Source organism: Musca domestica, unplaced genomic scaffold (genome assembly GCF_030504385.1).
Source record: "Musca domestica strain aabys unplaced genomic scaffold, Musca_domestica.polishedcontigs.V.1.1 31, whole genome shotgun sequence".
In the NCBI taxonomy this organism is placed as follows: Eukaryota; Metazoa; Arthropoda; class Insecta; order Diptera; family Muscidae; genus Musca; species Musca domestica.
In genome coordinates this window covers 4,442,862-4,468,184 of record NW_026712309.1, presented here as the reverse complement: position 1 = coordinate 4,468,184, position 25,323 = coordinate 4,442,862, and the positions used below count along the sequence as shown (strand labels likewise).

The window sequence follows — 25,323 nt, the reverse complement described above, 5'->3', positions numbered from 1 at the left end:
ATCGAAAATGATTTCCTTCAGTTTCAGCTCTGTTCCCAAAACAAGTATTATTCAATTATCATTCATTTTAAAACCAAAAAAAAAAAAACTCACACTCACACAACTAAACAAAAATAGTATTGTAGAAAATGCCGGTTTTTCATACTCCCTCACACAGACGAGTGTACGCATACACACACACACTTATACACCCTTTCGCATTTATTTGATTTATGCGGAAGACGGAAAAATCATCCGAAATGTCATTCACACGAATTTCACTCAATAGAAAGGAAAGTTTGTGAAAATTTTCCGTGTCTCTCTTTGGGAGGAAATCATGCTGTTTCAAAAATATACTACACTCTATTCTCTTTGAATCTCTCATGTAAATTCATTCTCAGAATTGTGCAAATCTCTTGAACAGAGTTGCCGTATTTGCATTTTTTTTTGTTACGCTCATAACTTATCGCATATTAATGGTGATGATACATAAAGAAGGGCTCAATTCTCGTTCGATAAATATGTGTTTCATAGAAAAAGAATTCAGCTTCAGATTGGCATCATGACATGGTATGTTTTGTAACATATCAGATGGGGTTGTCTGAGCCGCAATCGATGTCTGTTCTCGTTTTCCCTTATAGTTTTACATTAACAGCAATGCCATTGTGCTAAGCTTCTTACGTATCATCACCTTACCTTGAACGGCTCCTCTGGTGTGGATAGTTGAAAGTCCAACGGAGGTTTAATGGTTTAATGACAGATTATCAGGTCGGTATGGCGCCCTAAATTATTCAAGCATCTAGGTGTCTTAACTTAAAGACACCTTCGAATGCGAGCATATTGATTGTATATCGATCAATCCCAACGTGCATCAGATTTAATTGCCGAATCCAACAGTAAGTCTATGACTTTTCGACAGATTTTGATGCAAATGACTCGACACTTTCTTCCTTTTAATGATGACAACTTAGGATTCGAATCCAAAGCTCATAGATGCTGGGCAACGTGCAAAAGGGCTATAGACTTAAAATTAGGTAAAAAGATGATACATGGGCAATTCTAACATATGCATCTGTAGTCTGGTGGACAGCCTTGGACAATAAATGTAATACCAAAATATTACAGAAAGTCCAACGAATGTGCTGCTTAAGCATTTGCGGTGCAATGAGGACAACACCAATTAGGGCTTTAGAGACAATTCTATATGTACACCCAATAGATATTCAGATACGGTACGAGGCGGCCATAAGGCTAAAAGCGATGAACGAGTGGATAAGTAAAGACCTCGTTACATACCATCAACAAATTGTACAGGTGACAACGGGAGAATCAATGGAAAACATTGTATCAGACCAGATACCTGAAACAATTGTAGCTGCCTCACGTGAAACATTAATTCCTACCAGAGACTCGTGGATCGACGATCACAAATGAAACTGAAGGAAACTGTTGTTAAGAAATGGACAAAACCACCCGCATATACCTATGGAACAATGAGGGCGTAGGGAAAACCACAAAAAATGTTTGGGACGATCCCCATGAGATGAAAACTAGGAATCTTTTATTATTAGTTAAGAAATAGATTAGCAGGATAAAATGGATCCTTACGGGGCATCTGGGCCTACAAGCACATCTGTATAAAATTGGATGTGCAAATAACAGCATATGCAGAGCATGCGGGGAAGATGACGAAACATTGAAGCATTTTCTCTGCCAATGACCAGCTTTTGTCAATATCAGATCCCAATTTTTAGGAAACGACTCCAGACCTTAATCAGATCATGGTAAATAGGATAAAACGGTTAAGAAATTTTGTTAGTGCAACTAAATTTCAAATATAATAGACTGTTAGTCCAGAGCGCTCAACAGGCCTATACTGGCACCAGGACATGTGGCGATTGTTTCGTCTTTTCAACCTAACCTAATCTAGGATTTGAACATAGACGATTCACTGATATTCACAATTTTTTAGATCTAGACTTTATAGACTCAGTCACTATAGCGAAAAACGACTCCCATAACAATGACTTGGGGCTCCTAGTCATTGCTTCGGAGCCATTTATAAAATAGATATCAAACTAACTTCAAAGTCAAAGAAGAAGGCATGCTGAAGGATTGTAAATCATCGCAGTTGGGGTTTCGACAAGGATTCAATTGCGGGTAATTAGTTTTATATTATCCGAGCTAACATCTAGGAGCAAGGAACTGTCCTCAGTCACCATGGAAGGCCAACCTTGATTCAGACGGACCCCTCACAGTTCTACCAAACTTTTTGTGAGTCGATCTCATAAAAATATCTCTTAAAATCTCTCTCCTAGAGAAATGATATATGTCTCTCTTCATGTGGCAGTAAAGAGGATGAGGTCGTCAAAGGAGCAAAAACCTGGTTCAAAGAGGCTATGCTAGCAAGTGCTATATTTTTAATTCCAACTAAAACTAAATCTCCAAATAAAGTTTCCGCAAAAAATAGGTGACAAAATGGAACAGGTTAAAGCTTAATTTAAACAACTCAAGGGCGACGCATCTCAACTACTCTACCCAGTAATCCAAAATTCAACTCAAAGAAAAGTTTGCCCCTGGTAGAGTTAGCCAGGCTACAATCTCCTAAAAATCAGAATACAAGTCCGCTTAAAATGGCGCCCAACCAGATCCCTTGCACAGTGGGGAAATTCCATTTGTTGGCATCTGTTTTGAAATGGTTACCTCTTTGCTCAAGAGCACAGCACCATAAAAAGCTTCTATCTTTCTTTGGGCCAGACACCCGATTGTTAACGCAACTCCACATTTGATTAAAAAACTTCCTCCAATTTGAGCTAACAACAGCCAACGACAACAGCTGCCAGACTAGGTTATACGAGCCTAGGGGGAACTGACACCTACGATACCAGAAGCCTATATATGACGAAAATTAACGAATGTGATTAAAACCCTTCAAACTGTCAAAATTTTTGTTTACATCTGTAGTGTAAGCGGTGCGACTTGTGTTGCCAAAGAAACAACAACCACATGGTGTTGCATTCGTAGCTTTGTTTTTATCAACAATAAACTCAAAGGCCAGGGCAAAAATTTGATTTTCGTCCTGGACTTTACTCTTAGTGCCGCCAAAGCAATACCAACCGACCAAATCAGAAAATGTCTAACATTTTCTGGCCAAATGTTTTGGTAAGAAATACCAAAACACGACTCCACACAACTCTCACCTCTTGAGTGACACACTAAGAGAGAGTGGGAGAGAGAGAGCGCCAACAAAACATCCTTTGACATAATGACACTTTAGGCCGCAGAATTTTCTACAAAATTTGGCAATAAAAGAGAAGACAAAGGCAAAAGCAGACATTTAACATTGATTTTCAAGGCGGTTGGTTGGTCATAGAGAAACGTCAAAAACGAATCGTGAAAAGCGAACTGCTAAAAAGAAAGTTGGCGTTTGTGAAAGCAAGTAGAGTGCAAAACGGAAGAAAAAAGAATTAAAATTAAAAGAAGAAAAAATAATTGAAGAAAAATGATTTAAATCTCAAGAAAATACTTTAAAGTAGTTTAGAAATGTAGCCAAGATCCAGATGAAATCCTCGAAGAACTAATCAAATAGAGCATCATTCAAAACCACTCTTCCTTATGGTGTTGCACCAGAATATCCTTCAAGTGATTGCATAAAGTGGTGTGTGTGTGCGAAATGTGATGACAAAATTTTAAATGTTTTCGGACTGCATGGCCAAGAAAGTTTTACGTGGGGCCCAACGAATGAGGTTATGTGTTTCGTTTTGATTTTAAACTTCCACAAGGATAGGCAACCAACAGTCGAAGCAAAAACAAATCAACCAATCAAGTGCAAGTGAATTTTTATTAAAACAAGGAAAATCGTATTTTACATTAAAAATTTATGAAACTCGTGTGGCATACGTTTTCTGAAGAGGTTGGTCTCCACTAAACGTCAGGACGAGGAAAAAGTGTGATTTGCCAAAGCAGCCAACAACAGCAGCAGCAGTAGTAGTAAGGAGTAGAGGGAGAGAACGAACGAGCGAGAGAGAGAAAGGTAAGGGCGGACGGAAGAAAGGAAAGCAAGCAAGCACAAGCGAGGAATAATTGAAATACTTCAAAGCAGTATTGTTGGCACACGCGCAGAATGTCCTTTAACCCCCAAGTGTCTACAAATTTGTGTGTGTGGGGGGCCATGAGGTCAACAAAATAAAACTTGAAAGAATTATGTTCGAATAAGGAATTGCTTTCAATGTTTAATTCATCCATTCGAGTGAGATAAACAAAATGAATTTTAATAGAATTTATGGTGGCCATTATATGGGACTGGCCAGGTCAGGCCAGGTTGATATGATATACACATCAGGGAATTGGATGTAAAATGTATTGCAAAAGATGTTTTTTTTATAACGCTCATGCTGAGAAAGCGTGTCGTTTCGAACCATGTGCTTTCATTAAGTTGGTGTGTTGTTTTTAAATAACCGTCATACCATTGATCTAAATGTTTGTTGGACAGTGCTAAATTCTTTCAATATCAAAAAAAAAAAAAAAAAAAATAAATAAATAAATAAATCAATAAAACAAAAATGAACCATTTATTTCAAAATTGTAAAATGTTTAACACTTGTTCTCCACAATCAATATGTACTCCGTTTGCCGCAGCCGATCTTTTGTCAAAACACATATTGCGATAGGAATCACAGCACTAAAGATAACAAATTAAAAAGCAGTAAGGCCGAACTTTTAATTCCCTCCACCATTTGCAAAGAATTTGGAAATTTTTAAAAAATAAAATCCTTAAAAAATTCTGTTAAAATTTTAAAAGTACCGAATATAGCCGTTATATTGGGGTCTATACGACGTGGACATACATAGACATTGCTGTCATAAGTCATTACCATATTCAAATTCGAAACTTGAAATAAACGGTGAATAATGTAGCTAAAATCATCAAAATATCGTATGTAAGAAGGTGCCGTTAAATTGGAGCTGTGCGAAGACCTGGACCGGCATAGACAATTTTCTGTCACAGGCTGTAGCATCCATAACGAACTTCAAATACCACATCTCAAACAATTTCGATGGGTATTGTACCCAAAACCCATACCATACCCATACCGAATATAGGGAGGTACTGATATATGGGGCCTATACGAAGACCTGGACCCGAAGAGACAATTTTCAGTCACAGACTGTAGTTCCCATAACGAACTTCAAGTACCAATTTTGAAACAATTTCGGTGAATAATGTCGCTAAAATAATCAAAATACCGAATATAGGGGGGTACCGTTATATGGGGGCTATACGAAGACTTGGACCTGCACAGACAATTTTCTGTCACAGGCTGTAGCATCCATAACGAACTTCAAATACCACATCTCAAACAATTTCGATGGGTATTGTACCCAAAACCCATACCATACCCATACCGAATATAGGGAGGTACTGATATATGGGGCCTATACGAAGACCTGGACCCGAAGAGACAATTTTCAGTCACAGACTGTAGTTCCCATAACGAACTTCAAGTACCAATTTTGAAACAATTTCGGTGAATAATGTCGCTAAAATAATCAAAATACCGAATATAGGGGGGTACCGTTATATGGGGGCTATACGAAGACTTGGACCTGCACAGACAATTTTCTGTCTTAGGGTGTAGTATTCATTTTGAACTTCAAGTACCAAATTTGAAACAATTTCCGTGAATAATGTCGCTAAAATCATCAAAATACCGAATATAGGGAGGTACCGTTATATGGGGGCTATATGAAAACGTGGACCTACATGGCCCATTTACGAACTTAACCTGCCTACTGGAATAATAAACATGTGTGCAAAATTTTAGCCATCTATCTCAATTCATTCCAAATATAGCGTGATTACAACAGACAGACACACAGACGGACATGGCTAAATCGTCTTAGAATTTTACGCTGATCAAGAATATATATACTTTGTTGTGTCTGACATGAGTATATCGAGGAGTTACAAACGGAATGACAAAATTAATATACACTCCATAGTATGGTGGAGGGTATAAAAAGCAAGCAGAACGCTAACTAATGAAGACATTTCGTCTGAGTTTGAAAATCTAATGTAACAACTTATTTTTGCGCCATGCTACAACACTGCTGCTTCATAGGAACCCATTTCGCAGTGATTGATCAAACTTTGTTGGAGAGCACCTGATTTGTTATTTATCATATACGCTGTTTAACTATTTATAAGGCTGAATCCGGACAGAGAGCTAAAACCATTAATTGTATAAGAAATTTAATCATTGACCATGTAGAAAACAAGTTAAAAAGTATCAGCCGGTTCTGCCGACAGACCTATACTCTCAGCCAATGTTCAATCATTTAAATATATTTTGACTTCTATTCTGATTTTCTAGATAAAAATATTGGTATGGGGAAAATTACAAGAAAATCGAACATTTTTTATTCGAAATCATAAATTTTATATTCATCTCAGGTTTCTGGTGGAGAGAAATATTTAGATATATGTATGAAATTTGAAAAGAGGTGAATGCTTACTTCGCTTCCTTTGAGCGTTTTGTTTTTCAAAATCTTCAACCCTATGTGGAGGAGATAACAGAAGATATGGTCCGATCTCTACTATATTTATAATCTACCAAGCCTGAATGGAATCGGATGTTAATCTCGCCTTTCATGAGCTTCGTTGATATTCAAAATGTTTGGGGGAGTTACCAGAAGGAGTGGACCGATATATCCTATCTCAACACCTGATCTTGGGTTAATAGAATTATTGGGATGTGTGAAATTCAAAAACAATCGGACTCTTACTTAACGTTTTATAAAAGTTGTAATAGTTCAAAATGTTGAACCTTTGGGGGGGAGGTACTTGATGGAGTGGACCGACATTGTCCATTTTTGCACCTGACCTATCATTGACACACATATTAGGATTTGCAAAGTTAGAGCTGAGGGTATAAGTATATTGGGGAAACCGTTGTTAATGGAACCCATTCCACTGTACCAGCATCATAGAACGTGTTAAAAACTCAAAAGGTTTGTTAAATAAATCAAATAATTAGATGTTCGCTCAGATCTCAGTACCTTTGATTGAGCGTATGCCTTTGCAACAACATCTTATCGTATAAAAAATCATAATCACATCGAATTGTGGTCGGTACGAGAACAGCCTCTGTTACAGCGGCTGAAAGGAACAGAACTGTTATTAACAGGCAAACAACCTATGGTTGGATGCCGTCCCGACAACGAACTTCAGGGCATTTACTATGTAAGCAAATCGAATGTGTCAATGTACAATATCAATGGAGAACTTCTGAGAAGTCCGAAACAATCACAGACTGGTTATTAATATACTTCTTAATGAGGGCACAGGGCTTGTTTCGAACAGTTTTCAACGCGAACAAATTCAAAATCTTCAAAAACGCACTGTCCTCAAAAGCATGGCACGGTGATATTTTCGTTTGCACACTTTGTATTCATTAATTTTTACCACAATGTCAGGGCCCATTATCTGTAAATACATTTGGAATGAACTAAAGACAACAAGTCCCCGACAGAAGAAACTGTCTCATGTGTTATATCGCCCCTCTTAATTCACATAAAATAAAAGATATTTATTTGACATTATTTGATCGAAAGATGCGTGATAACAAATAACGTAACTTTTGGTAAGGATCGTTTAAAATTGCATCTGCTTGGTTGACATCTGCTTTTTTGACACCTAAAAAATGAAACTTGAGAATACACTTAAAACATTCAAAATATTATTCTTTTACCTCCGTATCCCCCAATCACAGCAATCGGAATAAGAACACAGCTCCAAAGCACATCCACGTTTGCATTTAATTAGCCCCTCTGCAGTATTTGAATGGCGTTCCCAAAGGTCCACTCCCCTTGTAATTAAAAATTTAATAAATTTGTAGTAACACCAACTGTTCCATTTGTATGCATCAAAAGTGTGGACCAACATTTACTTGTATTACCTTCTCTTGATGGAAAGAAATTTCCAATATTTCTTTTCATGGGATGGTATACAGGGTGAGATAAAAAAGACTGCATCCAATTTCAGACTGCTGTCATTTTTAAGCCACTCGACCGACAGCTGTTAAAATTATTCCAGTGACAGCTCATTATATTGTTTACAAGCGTTCAAAAGCATTTTGGTAAGGATTTTCTAGAAAAAAAGTTATTCGTAATGGAATTCAAGCGTGATAGTGTGATTTCTTTATATTTGGCTGGAAAACCACAAGTGGCTATCGTTAGAGCACTCCAGCATTTAAATGTTAATAAATCTTCTCGTTACTGTGATACTGGTAGCGTAGCCCGACGTCAAGGAAGTGAACAGAAGAAAACAGCAACATCAGCAGAAAAGTAAAGAAGCGACTTGATCGAAACCCGCGTCGCAGTGGCCGAAAAATGGCTCGTGAGCTGAACATGCCGCAATATTCCATTCGGCAAATATTGAAAAATGAGCTCAGGCTAAAGCCATTGAAATTCCAAAAAGTGCAAGAACGTACACAGCAACGAAAGAAAATAGACTCAAAAGAGCTAAAGAGTTGCTTCGCTTGGCCGAAAGTGGTGAATTGGCAAATTTGGTTTTCTCGGATGAGAACACATTCGTTGTCCAGCAGATGGTAAACAAACAAAGTGATCGTGTTTACTTGCCAAAGAGGTCAGCTAAAAATGTGTACCTTCGGTTGGCCACCAGAACTCAAGCGACGGCTGATGGTGATGGTGTGGGCCGCCATAACAGTCGACGGTCGCTCTCCGCTCGTATTAGTCGACTCGTATTAATCAGAATAAATGCCGAATATTATCGCGAAGATATTCTGGAGGGTGTATTAAAGCCTTGGGCACGAAAACATTTTGGCCGCAAACCTTGGACTTTCCAACAGGACTCAGCACCATTGCTCTCAGCATGCGTCACCCAAGAATGATTTCGAAATGAGGTTCCTCGCTTCATTTCCAGCGCACAATGGCCACCAAAATCTCCGGATACCAATCCGTTGGACTATTGTGTCTGGAGTATTTTGGAGAGCAAGGTTGTCACTAAAAAATACCAAAGTGTCGATCATATCAAGTAAGCGCTTCGCCGGGAATTGGCCAAAATACCGCAGAGCAACATTCGGGCAGCGTATGACCGTTTGAAGGCCATAATTTGTGTCAAAAGTGATCAATTCGAAAAAATTTAAATTTATTCTAAAATTTGATGCTATTTCCGACATTTTTTTGCTTTCATTCAATAAAATTTAAAAAAACAAAAAGGTAAAAATTATGGCATTTGACTTTGTTGCAGTTTTTTTTATCTCACCCTGTATATACTTGATCAGCGTAAAATTCTGCGACGATTTAGTCCTGTCCGTCCGTCTGTTGTAATCTCACTAGAATCAAGACGAATAAAGATAGGAAGCTAAAAATTTGCACAGATCAGTCTTTTGTCGGCAGGCAGGTCAAGTTCGAAGATGGGCTATATCGGTCCACGATATCGTATATCCCTCATATAATGGTGCCACCCTATATTCAGTATTTTGATGATTTTAGCATTTTTCAATGGAATTGTCTAAAAATCCATACTAGAAGTTCTTTCAAAGCACTTTACCCCCTTGAAGGAAAATGTTCATACAGTTCCTCGATATCGTATAGCCCACATACAACGGTACCCTCCGCTATTCGATATTTTGACGATTTTACGGACATTATTCACCGTAGTTTTTTCAAATTTCGTATTTAGAGTTCGTAATGGGAACTACAGTCTATGAGGGTTAAAAATTGTCTATGCAGGTCCAAGCCTTCATATAGGTCCATTTTTCAGTATCTCCCTCTAATCGGTATTTTGACGATTTTATGTACAATATTCACCGAAATTGTTTGAAATTTCGTATTTGAAGTCCCCAATAGGGGACTGCTGGTCCAAGTCTTCGTCATGCTGGTCCAAGTCTTCGTATAGATCTCATACATCAGTACCTCCCTATATTCGGTATTTTGACGATTTTAAGTACAATATTCACCGAAATTGTTTGCATTTTCCTATTTGAAGTTCCCAATAGGTACAACATCCTGTAAAAAAATATTGCATGTCCTGGTCTTCGTATAGCACCGATATAACGGTACCTCCCTATATGCAGTGTTTTGATGGTTTTAACATCATTATTTACCGGATTTTTTCAAGTTTCGTATTTGAATAGTTCAATGGCTTATGACAAAAGTTGCCTATGCTGGACCCCAATATAACGGCTATATTCGGTATTTTTAATATTTTAACAGTATTTTTAACGGACTTTAATTTTTTTAGAAAATTTTAAAATTTGTTCGTAATGGTGGAGGATATTTAAAGTTCGGCCCGGCCGGACTTAATGATTCTTTACTTGTTGTTATCTTTGTGAATGTCGTGTCGGCTCTCCGCGAGGGTAATCTAGTTCAGTGGATTGTGTTCGGATGCACCGGTACCGGAATGTTTGGAATACAGCTGGTAGTAAGCTTGGTACCGGACCCTCTATTATAGTACCACAGGTGTCAGGTGACCGGCCCTTGGTTCCCGGAGCAGGCTGGCAGTTTGGATTGGCCCTGCGTGGAGCATCGCTGTTGTTTATATCTAAATCGCGAGTAAACCCGTGGTTTGAGTTTCGACTTCCAATATTAAGCGGGCATATACAGGCAAGTGTTTTAAATAGCCATTGCTCCTAACCTGGGAGGACACCTGTATGCGTCTTTTGATTCCTTGTCTGGATATTTCTTCCAACTCCAAGTCTTCTATGGAAACTTCCATTTTCAGTCTGCTTTTGTATGACAGTGCTATAGTAATTAAATGTTTTCATAAACAAAAATTGTGTGTATCGATGTGTGTGTTTAAGGAGTAAACGTTTTTTATAAAATATTCGTGTGTGTGAGTAGTACATGATTTGGATTCCGTGACCACCCTGCCTAATACGGTTACATCAAAAATCCAAAAACAAAAACAGAAATGTAATATAGAAAACAGCAAGTGGCGCAATATTGTGCCGGTGTTGTGGCGCTACGAAATGAGGACGCCGCCAAAATGACGCTAAGGATTTCATCAACGTGGGGAAAAAATTGAACAAAAAACGACAATTATTTTATCGATACAAACAAACCCAAAAAAAAAAAGAAAAGAAAATGAGTGTGTCATGAGAGAGAATAATTAAAAACATATACAAAAAAAAAAAAAAAACTAAGAAATAAAATAAAAGGCCATCCTTAAATTCCACGCAAAATTACAAAATTCTCTTTAGACACAGCAATTAAACGCGAAACATTTGCAAATCCAAATTGGAAGAACTAAATCCAAAAGAAAACTAACTGAGGAATAAGTGCTGTTGCCTGTCGCTTTCGACACCCGAACACACACCCACCCACCCCTTGGCAATGCCATTAAGGGAATAGCAGTTTTATTTAACTACTCTCCACAGAAAGTTAAGTTGCCGTTGTCGTCTGCCTTTTCCACTTTTTTTTGCATTCCAGTTTCATTTCCATCCATTTCTGTATTTGCTTTTCTCAACACTTTCTGCATTTTTTCTCGGTCAAAAGTGCATTATGTCATTTTGTCGTGTCGTCGTTGCATCTCTGTGTGTGTGTGTGTGTCTGCCACTGAACTGCAAGGAAAAAAAAAACAAAAATAAAAAAAGAAATAATTGTTCAAGTGTCAAGTTTATTTGAGATTTAAAAGCTTAGGGAAAGAAATACACGACTATTGCTGCCTAATAGCTACTATCATGGCTTAGACAAAAGGGGGCGATAACGACGTTGTGCATGTGTTTGTGTGCATTAATGGTTTAGTATGTTGAGGAAAAAAGGAGGAAATGTTAATTATATGTACCTGCTGGCGATTAAGTTCCACACTTAGATTGGTTCTAAGTGCATTCCAAATACCTCAAGTGGTATTATGGGATATGTTTTTTTCTCCAAATTAGATCACAACAACAACAGCAAAAACCGGAGGAAATAATAGGCGTGAGTGACTGTATTTCGTCCGACAGAGCGATTGGAGCGTTAAAAATAAACGGAATATTTGAATTTTCCCCAAAAGGCTATGAAATTTGCAAAACGCCAAAGTAAATGATCATTATATTACAATGCCATATTACGTGGCATACTTCTAGGCGCGGTATAAGTAAACCTTTATATAAATAATACACAGTTTACATGAACTGCATAGAACTAAACAAGCATACTGGTTTTGAGTAAGATCGGTTGAAAATAAGCAAATTAAGAGACAGATATGTTCGCTGGTACCAAAATTTTAATACCCTCCACATTTCGAAATAACACTTTTGAAAATATATTTATTAGTGTCGCGATCTAGTATTCGTTAGAAGGAACTTGCACTATTAAAATTTCCAAAAAAGAAGAACGACAAGATGTGTGATGTATCGAGAGATACCATTATATGAGGACTATGCTGAAAAGCATGGACTTACATATATAAAATCAATTACATGTATGTAGGTAAATTTCTACCATGTGGGTTGCAAACATCAATCAAATATGTTGAGAAATTTTATATTCGTCAAAATATTAAATACCGGAAATTTCATTTACATGGGGTTGTATGAAAACGTCATTAGAGGTTATATTCATTAGGAACTCAAAATATATAATTTAAAGCAATTTCGTTGTAAAATGTGACTTCAATCGTCAAAATACCGAGTATAGGGAGGTACCATTATGCGGAGGCTATGTGAAAATTTGGATCTGTATAAACAATTTCCGGCCAGTGAATCCGGTACCTAATAAGTACTTTAAATGGGCTAAAAAAATATGGCCAAATCCCCAAAAATATTTTAAATCGGGTAGTACAGTGGACATACAGGGTGAGATTAAAAAACTGCAACCAACTTCAGACTGTTAAAATTATTCCAGTGACAGCTCATTATATTGTTTACAAGTGTACAAAAGCATATTGGTAAGAATTTTCCAGAAAAAAAGGTATTCGTGATGGAATTCAAGCGTGATAGTGTGATTTCGTTATATTTGGCTGGAAAGCCACAAGTGCACTCCAGCATTTAAATGTGAATAAATCTTTTATGTCTCGTACCATCGCTCGTTACCGTGAACTGGTAGCGTAACCCGACGTCAAGGAAGTGGACGAAAGAAAACAGCAACATCAGCAGAAATGATTCGAAAATTAAAGAATCGACTTGATCGAAACCCGCGTCGTAGTGGCCAAAAAAGAGCTAAATAGTTGCTTCGCTTGACCGAAAGTGGTGAAATCCTAAATTTGGCCACCAAAATTCATGCGCCGGCCATGGTGATGGTGTGGGTCGCCATAACAGCCGATGGTGGCTCTGCGCTCGTATTAATCGACCGTGGCATCAGAATAAATGCCGAATATTATCACAAAAACCACATACCTTTGACATTCCAACAGGACTCAGTACCATCGCACTCAGCTCGCGCCACCCAAGAATGGTTACAAAATGAGGCACCAAAATCTCCCGATGCCAATCCGTTGGACTATTGTGTCGAGTATTTTAGAAAGCAAGGTTGGCACAAAATAATACCAAAGTGTCGATCACCTCAAGCAAGCACTTCGTCGGGAATGGACCAAAATACCGCAGAGCAACATTCCCTTCCCCCAAAAGCAAATATAGTATCATTAGTGCATTTCGTACAAATAAAGTACACATTTCCGAAACCAGCCCCATATGTCCAGGCTACGCATGAACAGCGTCCATAATACCAAATTTCAAATTTCAATGCCTATATGTTCACCCAATACCAAATTGTACCAAATATAGTACTATTTAGTACTTTTCGTATAGTAAAAATGGTACTTAATTTGGTATTGGGTAAAGGGATAGAGCTGAAATCCTGATATGTGATATGGATGTTTTAGGATAGATACGGAAATGGTTTTGGTATCTCAATTCCTTTTACCAACACTTACATCCATATCAAATATCAGGACATCAGCTTTATTTTCAAAACTACCCCCATATCTCAAATGAAGATACCATCAATAATCTAAATATCAAAATTCACAATTTCATCTCTTTCCCCTCGTCCAATACCAAATAAAGTACCAATTAGTACTTTTCGTACAATTAGAGTACACTTTCCCGAAACCACTTCCATATGTACAAGTTAAGAATTTCATTCCATTTCAGATTTTAAGTCCAAACCCGATTCTAATTCTGAAGTCTACAACAAACTACCCAATAACATCTGTTTTAGTACAATTTAGTACTTTTCGCACGAATTTCCAAAAGTTCTGCCTTATCACACGTCTACGCCCCAGGACTGACCTTCGGTAATATTTTCAAGATTCTAGTTTCAGCCAATGATAAAATAATACAGGTAGCCGCATTGACACAGCTGCTGGTACAATGAACTGTAACCCCAATTTTGAAACTAAACACGTTCAAAAGCAGTAAGTTCGGCCGGGCTGAACTTCGAATATTCTCCACCATTTGGAACGAATTTGGAATTTTTCAAAAAATAAAATCCGTTTAAAATTTTGCTAAAATCTTAAAAATGCCAAATATAGCCGTTATATTGGGGTCTATACGACGGGGACCTACATAGACATTGTTTGTCATAAGTCATTGCCATATTAAAATTCGAAACTTCGAAATAAACGGTGAATAATGTAGCTAAAATCATCAAAATACCCAATATTGGGAGGTACCGTTATATCGGAGCTATACGAATACCTGGACCTGCATAGACAATTTTCTATCTGTAGCTGTAGCATCCATTACGAACTTAAAATGCCAAATTTGAAACAATTCCGGTGAATAATGTCGCTAAAATCTTCAAAATACCGAATAAAGGGAGGAACCGTTATATGGGGGCTATATGAAAACGTGGACCTACATGGCCCATCTTCGAACTAACCTGCCTACTGGAAAAATAAGCATGTGTGCAAATTTTTAGCCTTCTATCTCAATTCGTTCGAAAGATAGCGTCATAACAGCAGACAGACAGACGGACATCGCTAAGTCGACTTTGAATTTTACGCTGATCAATGAGTATTTGAGTATTTCGAGGAGTTACAAACGGAATGACAAAGTTAATATACCCTCCATAGTATGGTGGAGGGTAAAAAAATTGGAATGAAAAATCATGTGATAAGAACCTCCGATTAGCGTCGTAGTATGAACCTCCGAATTACATCGTGACGTCTCCGAATGGCGCATAAAAATCTTACTTATATTTGAATATACATTTACAATTTTTTTGACATAACAATGTTCCCAAACGTAGATATGATGAAGCGTTGATTCTCAGTCAGATATTTCATTACCCTTTTATATTGTTATTAATTGACGGAAATTTGCGTATATAAGTTGAAGACTGTTAATTTTATTGGGGATATTTGCGTGATCTTTTATTATTTTAAAAAGAAAGGATTATATGAATAACTAAATTTAATTTCAAAAATCTTATTGTGATTTATACTTTTTAACTGACTAACAAACCCTTAAAATGAGCATACTTTGAGGCGCAATATTAAACAAATATATTTTGTGTCGCATGCGATATTTCTATGTTTTGCTTTAATTTAACTACCAAAGGTAACTGAAAGTTTGTGTGACTTATATTATTTTGTGTCACAATACATAGGTGGCGTTCAGGTAAAAAGAAAACAATAAAAAACGTTATGTTAGTAGGATAAGGTCGTGGAATCTTTTTGTTGCTTTGAAAAAAGGTCCATGACATATTGTCTTATTAATTAAAAAAAAACTTTAATCTTTTCCCAAACATAGCCCACTACTAATGAATATTTCAAAGAAACCGCTCCAGAACAGAGAAAAAAATACAAATTATTAATTGCAAAAAATTTGCAAAATAAAAAAAGCAACAACAATTCAATCAATCAATTATCACAAGCACCTCTCGTGCTCTTATCCAATGATTGATTGCATTTTTATATACATACATCTACACTCATTCGAAGACATACACCCATACAATGGCAACAACCACTTCGCAGACGTCAATGCACATTTAAGAAAATTCTAAACAAAACTAACATTTCTTTTTAAAATATCTACTGTGTTGAGGGTAAATATTTGCACTTCTTTGTAGTTTGTGTTGGTGTTTTTTTTTTTCATTTTTAGAAAATTACACAGAGATGTCTAAGCTGTAAGATTTACATGTCATTTTGAACTATCATGCACAAAGCTGCAAGTTTTGAAAAATGAAACAAAAAAAAAAAACAGAAAAAATAGAAAACAATAGAAATGTACTTTGAGTGTTGAATATTGACATTGGGCCAATATTGACTTTCTTAATAATTGCCAACAAAGCAAAAAAATTAAAGACAATATGAAATTCTTTATAGGCTTGCAAAAGGCGCAGTTATAGTTTTAATAATGTGAAGAAAAAACAACTGCACGGGGAGAAATTTTGTTAAAAATGTTTGTTAATTTAGTTATTTTAAGGGTGTTCTTTAAGCAATTTTTTCTAGTTTTTCAATTTTAGAAAGAGTAAGTTACGAACCAAATTATTTTTTTTTATTTTCGACAAATTTTTCATTTGAATTTCTAGTTTTAGATTATTTGTCTTCTTTAAAAAGACTTCAGACAACAGCTTCTGAAGTTTGTCAATATTTTTCAATTAAAAATCATTACAGTTTCATTAAAGGCTCTAGTTTTATTTCGAAAGTTATTTTTTCAATTTCGGACCTCAGCTGTGGAGATTGTTTCTTAATTTTTCTTTATCTTTTATGATACCCTACACCACTTTGCTAATTTAATAGAGCTCCACGTAACAATTCAAAGTTTTTATGGGAGAATTCAATCATACACGCTACGATTATAATTAAAATTTAAAGTTCAAAAGACTAAATATGCCGAAGCAGTTGTATCTTTTAAATTCGGACCTGTATTGCCCATTTGATATATATGGAAGCTATATCCAAATCTGAACCGATCTTGATACAATTTGGCAATGATATTTCTGAGCTGTATTTGATATATTTCCCTGAATATCGTTGTCACGGAGTGCATATTACGGCTGTGGGTAACAAATACAACAAATCGGATGAACAATATATATGGAAGCTATAGCTATATCCGAACCGATCTTCACCATATTTGGCATACTAGCTTCTAGACTCTATTCGGTCGAATGTGCCAAATTCCATCCTATTAGGACAAATATTAGACGTTTGGTGCACAATAAAAAGTAAATCAGACGAAGCTATATATGGGAGCTATATCCAAATCTGAACCGATCTCGATAAAATTTAGCAAATGTATTTCTGAGCTATATTTGATGTATTTCCCCAAATATTGTTGTTGTAACAAATCGGATGAAAAATATATATGAGAGCTATAGCTATATCTGATTTTGATCAAATTTGGCACACTTATTTCCAGGCTTAATTTGGTCGTACGTGCAAAATTCTATACTATTTGGTCTGATAGTACACCTTTGGTGCACTAAAAAGGCAAATCGGATTTCAATAGGGTTCGTCTTTGGGCCAAACAAATGATTTGTGCAAAATTTCATCTGGATTGGACAATAAATGCGAACTGCACTTTGTTTACAAAAATACATGGACAGACAGACGGACGGACATGCATTACTTAAATATATTTTGATTTGTTTTATAATAATTCAAACTGTTGACCCTGAATGGTTCAATTTTCCATTTCCATACTTCATTTTATACAGTTAAAAATATTGGTACAGGTAAAATTACAAGTTATGACAGATATAAGTATTAAAAATTTTGACTCTTTGTGGGTTGGGTACCAAAAGGGGTTTGCACAATAGATCCTGTGTTAGTAAAAATATTTGAAAGTGTGAAATTTGAAGAGAGTTGGATGCCTATTTCGCTTTCTTTGAGTGTTATGTTTTTTCATATGAGCTTCATGGACACTCAAAATTTTGACCCTTTGTGACCCCAGAAGGGGTGGACCAATACATCCCATTTTTACACCAAACTTTAGTTAAATAAAAATATTGTGATGAGTGTAATTTAAAGATATCCGGATGCTTATTTAGGATTTTAGGATAGTTTTTATTATTCAAAACTTTGACCCTTTGTGGGAGATTTGCCGGAAGGAATGGTCCGTTCTTTATCATAATTTAAACAGATCATGTGTTGACTGAAATACTGAAATGTGCGAAGTCTGAATGAAATCTGATGTTAATTTCGTGTTTTATGAGCTTCATGAATAAACAAAATTTTGACTCTTTGTGGGGGAAGTACTGGATCTTAGGTAAATAAAAATATTGTCATGTGTTTAATTTGAAGGCAATCGGACTCTTACATCACATTTTATAAGAGTTATAATTATTCAAAATTTTGACCCTTTGTGGGGGAAGTACTGGATGGAGGGGACCGATTTGTCCATTTTCGCACCAGACCTAGCAATGATGCAAATATTAAGATTTGAAAAGTTAGAGAAAAATCTGTGAAATCTGTGAATTCTGCGTAGTAAACTATTTTCTTTGAAAATGTTGACATTTTGTAGGGAAGATACCAGAAGAAGTGGACCATCTCCGATCTCGATCTAAGTTTGACAGTAATATTACGATGTACAAAGTTTAGATAAAATCGGATACTCCCGTCGAGAGTTATAGTGCGCACCAGCCAGCCAGACAGACGTTTGTTTTGTTTGGCCCAAGGACGAACCCTATTGAAATTGGAGATAATCGGTAAAATTTTAGATATAGCTCCCATATATATCTTCGTCCGATTTGCCTTTTATTGTGCACCAAACGTGTAATATCAGCCCGAATAGTATGGAATTTTGCAAATACAATCAAATTAGGCCTGAAAATAAGTATGCCAAATTTGATCGAAATCGGTTCAGATATAGCTATAGCTCCCATACATATTGTTCATCCGATTTGTTATTTTAGTCCTCCGCAGCCGTAATATGCACTCTGTAACAACAATATTTGGGGAAATATATCAAATACAGCTCAGAAATATCTTTGCAAAATTGTATCGAGATCTGTTCGGATTTGGATATATCTCCCATATATAACTTCGTCCGATTTATGTTTTATTGTGTACCAATCGACTTATATTTGCCCAAATGGGATGAAATTTGACACTTACTACCGAATTGAGTCTAGAAGCTAGAATGTCAAATTTGGTGAAGACCGATTCAGATATAGCTATAGCTCCCATATATACTGTTCATCCGATTTTTTATATTTGTTACCCGCAGCCGTAATATGCACTCCGTAAGAACGATATTCAGGGAAATATATCAAATACAGCTCAGAAATATATTTGCCAAATTTTATCAAGATCGGTTCAGATTTGGATATAGCTCCCATATATATCAAATAGGCAATACAAGTCCGAACATTAAATTTTAATTATAATCATAGCGTGTATGATTGAATTCTCCCATAAAAGCTTTTAATTGTTATGTGGAGCTCTACTTTCTTTACTGGTTTCTATATATATATATATATATATATATATATATATTTCTCAAGGTGTACGAATTTTTAATTTACTACGGAGAAAATTATATTTAAGGTCGTAATTGTTGGAAATTATTTACTGCAGATAAAATCCCGATGTCAGGATCAAAAACATGTCCCTACAAAGAAAAAAATGGCTGAGGCCGAAGATTCTTCCTATGGTTTTATTCATTATTTCTATTAATAACAGATATCATAGACATATTTTTCATGAAGACTTTTTATTAGATTTCTTTTCTATTGCATTAATTTAGAGGTTCTTCCAACAACGAAAGGTCAGTAGAAGGATTTCTATGTGCAAAATTCTCTACTACTTACACTTGAAACAATTTTCATTGCAAAACTAATTCTCCGTTTTCACAACTTGTGAACAAAAGTCACATTCAGCAGATTATCATATTTGAGGCATTGAAAGTAAAATTTACTTTTTAATTAATTTACTTACTTTTAAACAAAAATTGACAGGCAAATAACGAAAATGACACGGGTTTGGTGTAAGGGCCATAATTTGCCTAATTACATTTTAAACAATTAAATGAAAAGATTCTTGTAATCCAACAAAATAGCGAAGAGAATTTTTTAAATAATTCGCACACTCCCAGAAAACCACAAGTTATCCAATATTTGTGGGTTTGTGGTAATTTAGAATTTCTTTGAAAAACAATTAAATATAGAGTAAAATACCGATATCTCCTTAACGTCAGAACTTGTCAGAACTACAAATGATTTGTTTTTTTTGCAAATTGTTTAGCACTTTTCCACCTCACTTGAGAGTGTTTGTGTTTAAAAAAAATAGCATGACACTGCTGTTGGCTAAAACAATTAATAAAAAAACAATTCTTTAAATATTGAACAAATGCATGGGGGAATTTTCCATGCTAAAAGGTAAAAACTCAGAAAAAAAATAAGAAAAAAATTGTTTGAAAAATTTTTGTTGACAGAAATAGGTGAAAATTAAGAATGGGTGGAAATTAATTTGTGATGCATGGAAAAACCCTGAGACCATATACCATATGTATAGATGAATAGATCAATACGTACCCAAACGTAATCCCATTATTATACAATGGAGGGTATATTAAATTTGTCTTTCCGCTTACAACACCTCGAAATATTTCGAAAAGTATATGTATTCTTGATCAAAATAAAATTATAAGGCCATTTGCCGATGTTCGTCTGTCTGTAGAAATCAGAGGGTTCACATTATTTAATCTAAAGCTTTGAAATGTGGCACGAAGTTTTATATTATACTAGCTGGCCCGGTCCGCGTTGCCGGCCCGTAGTTTTTGTCCATTATGCATATTTGTCAAAGCATAATTATTCACAGATATGACTGATATAAGAGTTTTAAAATATATGTATCCATATTTAAGCCGTGGGCTTCAAATGTGTGGATGTGCTATACAAATCTATTAAAAAGTATATATCAATCTTATCCCCATGTAAAGGATCAAATTAATTTTTAGTATGGTACAATTCGTAGCAAAATTTTTTAGTCAAATGAGCAGTAGTTTGGAATTTACTGTATTTTGTACACCTCATAATTGAGGGCTGAATGATTTAAGAATAGCCAAAGATAATTACTTTTTTAAACCCATTAACACCTTAGATTGTGCTTTAGTCCTCATAAGTCCCACTAACCATGTCGATCTGTTTGTCCGCCAAAAGGTGGACTTGACTACATGGAGAAAATTCTAAAATTTGTAGATATGTTGAAATTTTTGTGTAAGATTTTCACCCCCCAAATACACATTTTTAGCCACATCCTTTGAAATATGGTAAAATCAAGAGGTACCTTTATATGGGCACTACTCCGAAACATCGACCTACATTGAAAACTGTCTTCTACCCCTTATAATCCAATATGACAAATAGAAGCCAAATCAAAAATATAGCTATTTTACACCCATTACCGTAAGATAGGAATTAATTTTATTTGTCATTTAAATTGTAAGTTGGAGACCCCATAAAGTCCATATTTTTCATCATAGTATAATTCAATGACGATTCAACAAATATTCGGTCCCGTGCTACTTTCTTATATTTGTAATTTGTTCTTGTTTTCAGAATTTATTTCATATAGATGTACATCCCAAATCTACGTTCCTAACCAATATTGTCTTGGGGGTTACAAATTCAATAGAATAAAAATTTTCATTTCTGACTACACATTAGATGTGAAAGTGGACTTGGGGATACTCCAAAGTGGGGACTTTACTTAAATAAATTTCTATGTGGCAATTATCTGTATGATGGTTCCTTATCCAAGGGTAGCATAAATACAATTTTTTAACCAAATCAATTGATGAATGTGGTCAAAACCAATATGGGCCCTACTACGAAAATTTTATGCGAAGAGGTTCTCTACCCCCTTAGAAACAAAGATGCCAAATAAGGGCCAAAAATAAAAGAAAGTGGCGAAGGCCCCAAAAACAGCTTAAATCATACGATGGTTATATATATATGATCGATAACATGACCTGTTAAAGCAATTTAAGGTATCTTGAATGTTTGGGAAGAATTTCTGGAAGGATAGAAATCCTTTTCTTACTAAAAGTCCCATTCGCTGTACTATTTTGCACACTTTCTATTTTGTATTTTACTGATTGTACTCCCAAAAATTTTTGCATTTTGAGCTCTCATTGGACGGATTATTGTCACATGAAAGAAGTAGGTCCACGCTTTGATATGAGCCCCATTAGTTATTTTCGGTCATTTTTGTTTGTTTAAATGTGTGCGCATCTTCCAACTGAAGCACGATGTAGGCCCTGGAGTTGAAAGGTAGATGTCAGTTAACATCGTATTTCGCACTTATTTAATTTTTATTTTTTTTTTTGTGAAAAATTGTATATAGTGAAAAATGATTCTTTATTTTGTTCACAAAAAATCAACTGAATTCAATATGATAATACAAATTGAAAAAAATTGACAAAAGAAGAATAACAAATTGAAAAAAATTTTAACTTGTTTGCGGATTTTTCACAGTAACTGTTTAATGATCCTTACAAAGTTTGTCAATAGAATGTACTTTTATTTTAAAATTCAATACTATTTAAATTTTTTTTTTCGATATTTTCCCGATTTGAGATTTTTTGCAATGAGATCTCTTTTTCGTGATTTTTTAGCGATTTTGAAAAAGTAATTATATTTTAACTTTGGTGTGATCGCGTTAAATTATTTCGATATCATCTATTCCGTTTCTCCACCACATGTAACCCGCCATCAATTTCAGTTCTCAAAAAATCAAGTCAATTAAATAAATTGGTATTAATATTCGAATTCAAAAATAAAACAACACTACAAATGTACATTAGAAAAAAGTAAGTCAAAATGGAAAAAAAATCATGCAAAATAAAACATTACTATTGTACATTTCAAAAGTCAAAATGAAAATGTTAATATATCAAATTTTACGCGATTTTTTTGGATATTATCCTTTTCGGATAGAAGACAATTCCGAATTTGTATGAATTATTAAAGTCAGTTCAGCGGTTCTTAAGTTATAAGCGTAGTAACTAACACAACTTTCTTTTATATATATAGATACAGGCTGTTTTGTATTGAAAATGGGTGATGTTGGTCCACGTTTAGGCATTGCCCCCATATAACGGTACCTCCAGATTTTCAGTAATTTGGAAGATGTCTGCCACAATTTCCAACCAAATCTAGCTTAAACTTCGTATTTGGGGTTCTTGGTAGGTCTGTTCTCTAGCTGAAAAAGTATTTTCCAAAGCTCCACTAACTGGTAGAGCCCCGTACAGCGGGACCTCCCGATTTTTGATATTTTGAAGCTTTCTGTCACAATTTCCAACCAAATTAGATGATAACATGGGTTTGGCTGTTTCGGTTATTATGCCCTTACCCATATTGCAAGAGAGGGCATGTATCATTTAATACGGCCCAAACGTGCCTAGGTCTCGTTGAGTCAAATCCGTTCCAGGGCATTTGGAGCCGACCGTCCGTATGGCTGTTGCGCACGATAACTCTCGAAGGGAGTATTCGATTTGGTTCAAACTTGGCACATCGTAAAATTATTGTCAAACTTAGACTTCGAATTGTGATGTCTACAATATCGGTCCACTCCTTCCCGAACTTCCCCGCAAAATGTTGAAATTTTCAAATAAAAATTTTTATAGAAAGGATAATTCCATTTTGCTCCAACTTTGCAAATCCTAATTTTTGCTTCAGTGCTAGGTCAGGTGCGAAAATGGACAATATCGGTTCACTTCATCAAGTATCTTCACCACAAAGGGTCAAAATTTTGAGTAATTATAAAATTTATAAAATGTGATGTAAGTGTCCGATTGTCTTCAAATTTCACACATCCCAATATTTTTATCAACCCAAGGTCTGGTGTTAATATGAAATATCGGTCCGACCCTTCTGGCACCTCCCCCACAAAAGGTCGAAATTTTGAATATCCATTAATCTCATAAAACGCGAAATTATCATCCGATTCCATTTAGGTTTGGCACATTTGATCGACACAGTATCTGTTATAAAGATGATAAAGATTGGACCATTCCCCACAAAGGGCCATTGTTTTGAATAACCGAAAAGTTTATAAAATCCGAAATATGCATCTGGTTCTCTTTATATTTCACACATACAAACATTTTTGCTAACACAAGATCTGTTGTGGAGATGGGATATATTGGTCCTCTCCTTCTGGTACCCCCCACACAAAGTTAAAATTTTCAAAAAACTATTTTACTGCACAGAAAGAGAAAGGATAATTCGATTTTGCCCCTACTTTGCAAATTCTAGTATTCACATCAGTGTTTCGTCGGGTGCGGAAAATATCGATCCACTCAATTAAGTACCTCCCTCCAAAGGACGACAATTTTAAATTATTATAACTCCTATAAAATGCGAAATAAGCATCCAATTCTTTTCAAATTTCACACATTCCAATATTTTTACTAGCACAAGACTTGGAGTGAAGTTGATAGATATCGACCTACTCTTTCTGGTACCTCCCCCCCAAAGGGGTAACATTTTTAATTACCATGAAGCTCATAAAACGCGAAATTGCCATTCGATTCCATTCAGACTTGGCACATCTCAATATTTCCATTGGCACAAGATCTGTTATAAAAAATGGTAGAGATCGGACCATTCCTCCTGGTACCTTTCCCTCAAAGAGTCAAAGTTTTGAATAACCAAAACGATCATAAAGCATCCGGTTCTCTTCATATCTCTACTTAGACAAGATATGCTGTGAAAATGGGATATATGGGTCTAAACCTTCTGTTACCTCCCCTACAACAGGGTCAACATTTCATAAAACGCGAAAATAACATCCGATTCCATTCAGCCTTTATACATATCAATATTTCCATCATCTCAATATCTGTTATAAAGATGGAAGAGGTCGAACCATTTCTTCTGATACCTCCCCCACATAGGGTTCAAGATTTTGAAAAACAGAACGCTCAAAGAAAGCGAAATAAGCATCTAACTCTCTTCAAATTTCACACACACAAACATTTTTGCTAACACATGATATGTTGTAACGTTGATATATATCTGCGAACCTCTTCTGGTACCTCACCCACAAAGGGTCACAATTTTAAACCTTTTATCTGACATAACTTGCGAAACAAGTCAGGGTTTCATTACAAATTGCTATGTCTAAATACTTCTCTCAACCACAAACCTGAGATGAATATGGAATTTATGATTTCGACGAAAATTGGATATAAATTTTACATTTTTAGTAATTTTGTCCATTCCAATATTTATACCCTACAACACAATGTGTTGTGGGTATTATAAGTTTGATTGGGACAAAATTATGTAACACCTCGAAATATTGGTTTCTCACATAGGAAAGTATATATGGATCTTCCTATCTCGCCGAGATGAGTCGATCTAGCTATGTATGTCTGTCCGTCCGTCTGTCCATGTTAATTTGTAATCACTCTACAGGTCGCAATTATGGCCCGATCT

The 25,323-nt window shown here is 35.6% G+C and overlaps 1 protein-coding gene across 2 annotated transcripts in view; it reads left to right on the top strand.

The window, feature by feature from the left end:
- The window catches only part of LOC101891740 (putative fatty acyl-CoA reductase CG5065), a 123,425-nt gene that overhangs the window by 5,175 nt on the left and 92,927 nt on the right, over window positions 1-25,323 (top strand). Inside the window, exon 1 of one of the 2 annotated variants that reach the window (XM_059125079.1) lies at window positions 3,429-4,012. The exons of the other annotated variant lie outside the window; for it this stretch is intronic. The gene's annotated coding sequence lies outside the window, so the exon portion shown is untranslated. Of the gene's footprint in view, window positions 1-3,428; window positions 4,013-25,323 lie in introns of those variants that run through there. 2 annotated transcript variants of the gene reach the window in all.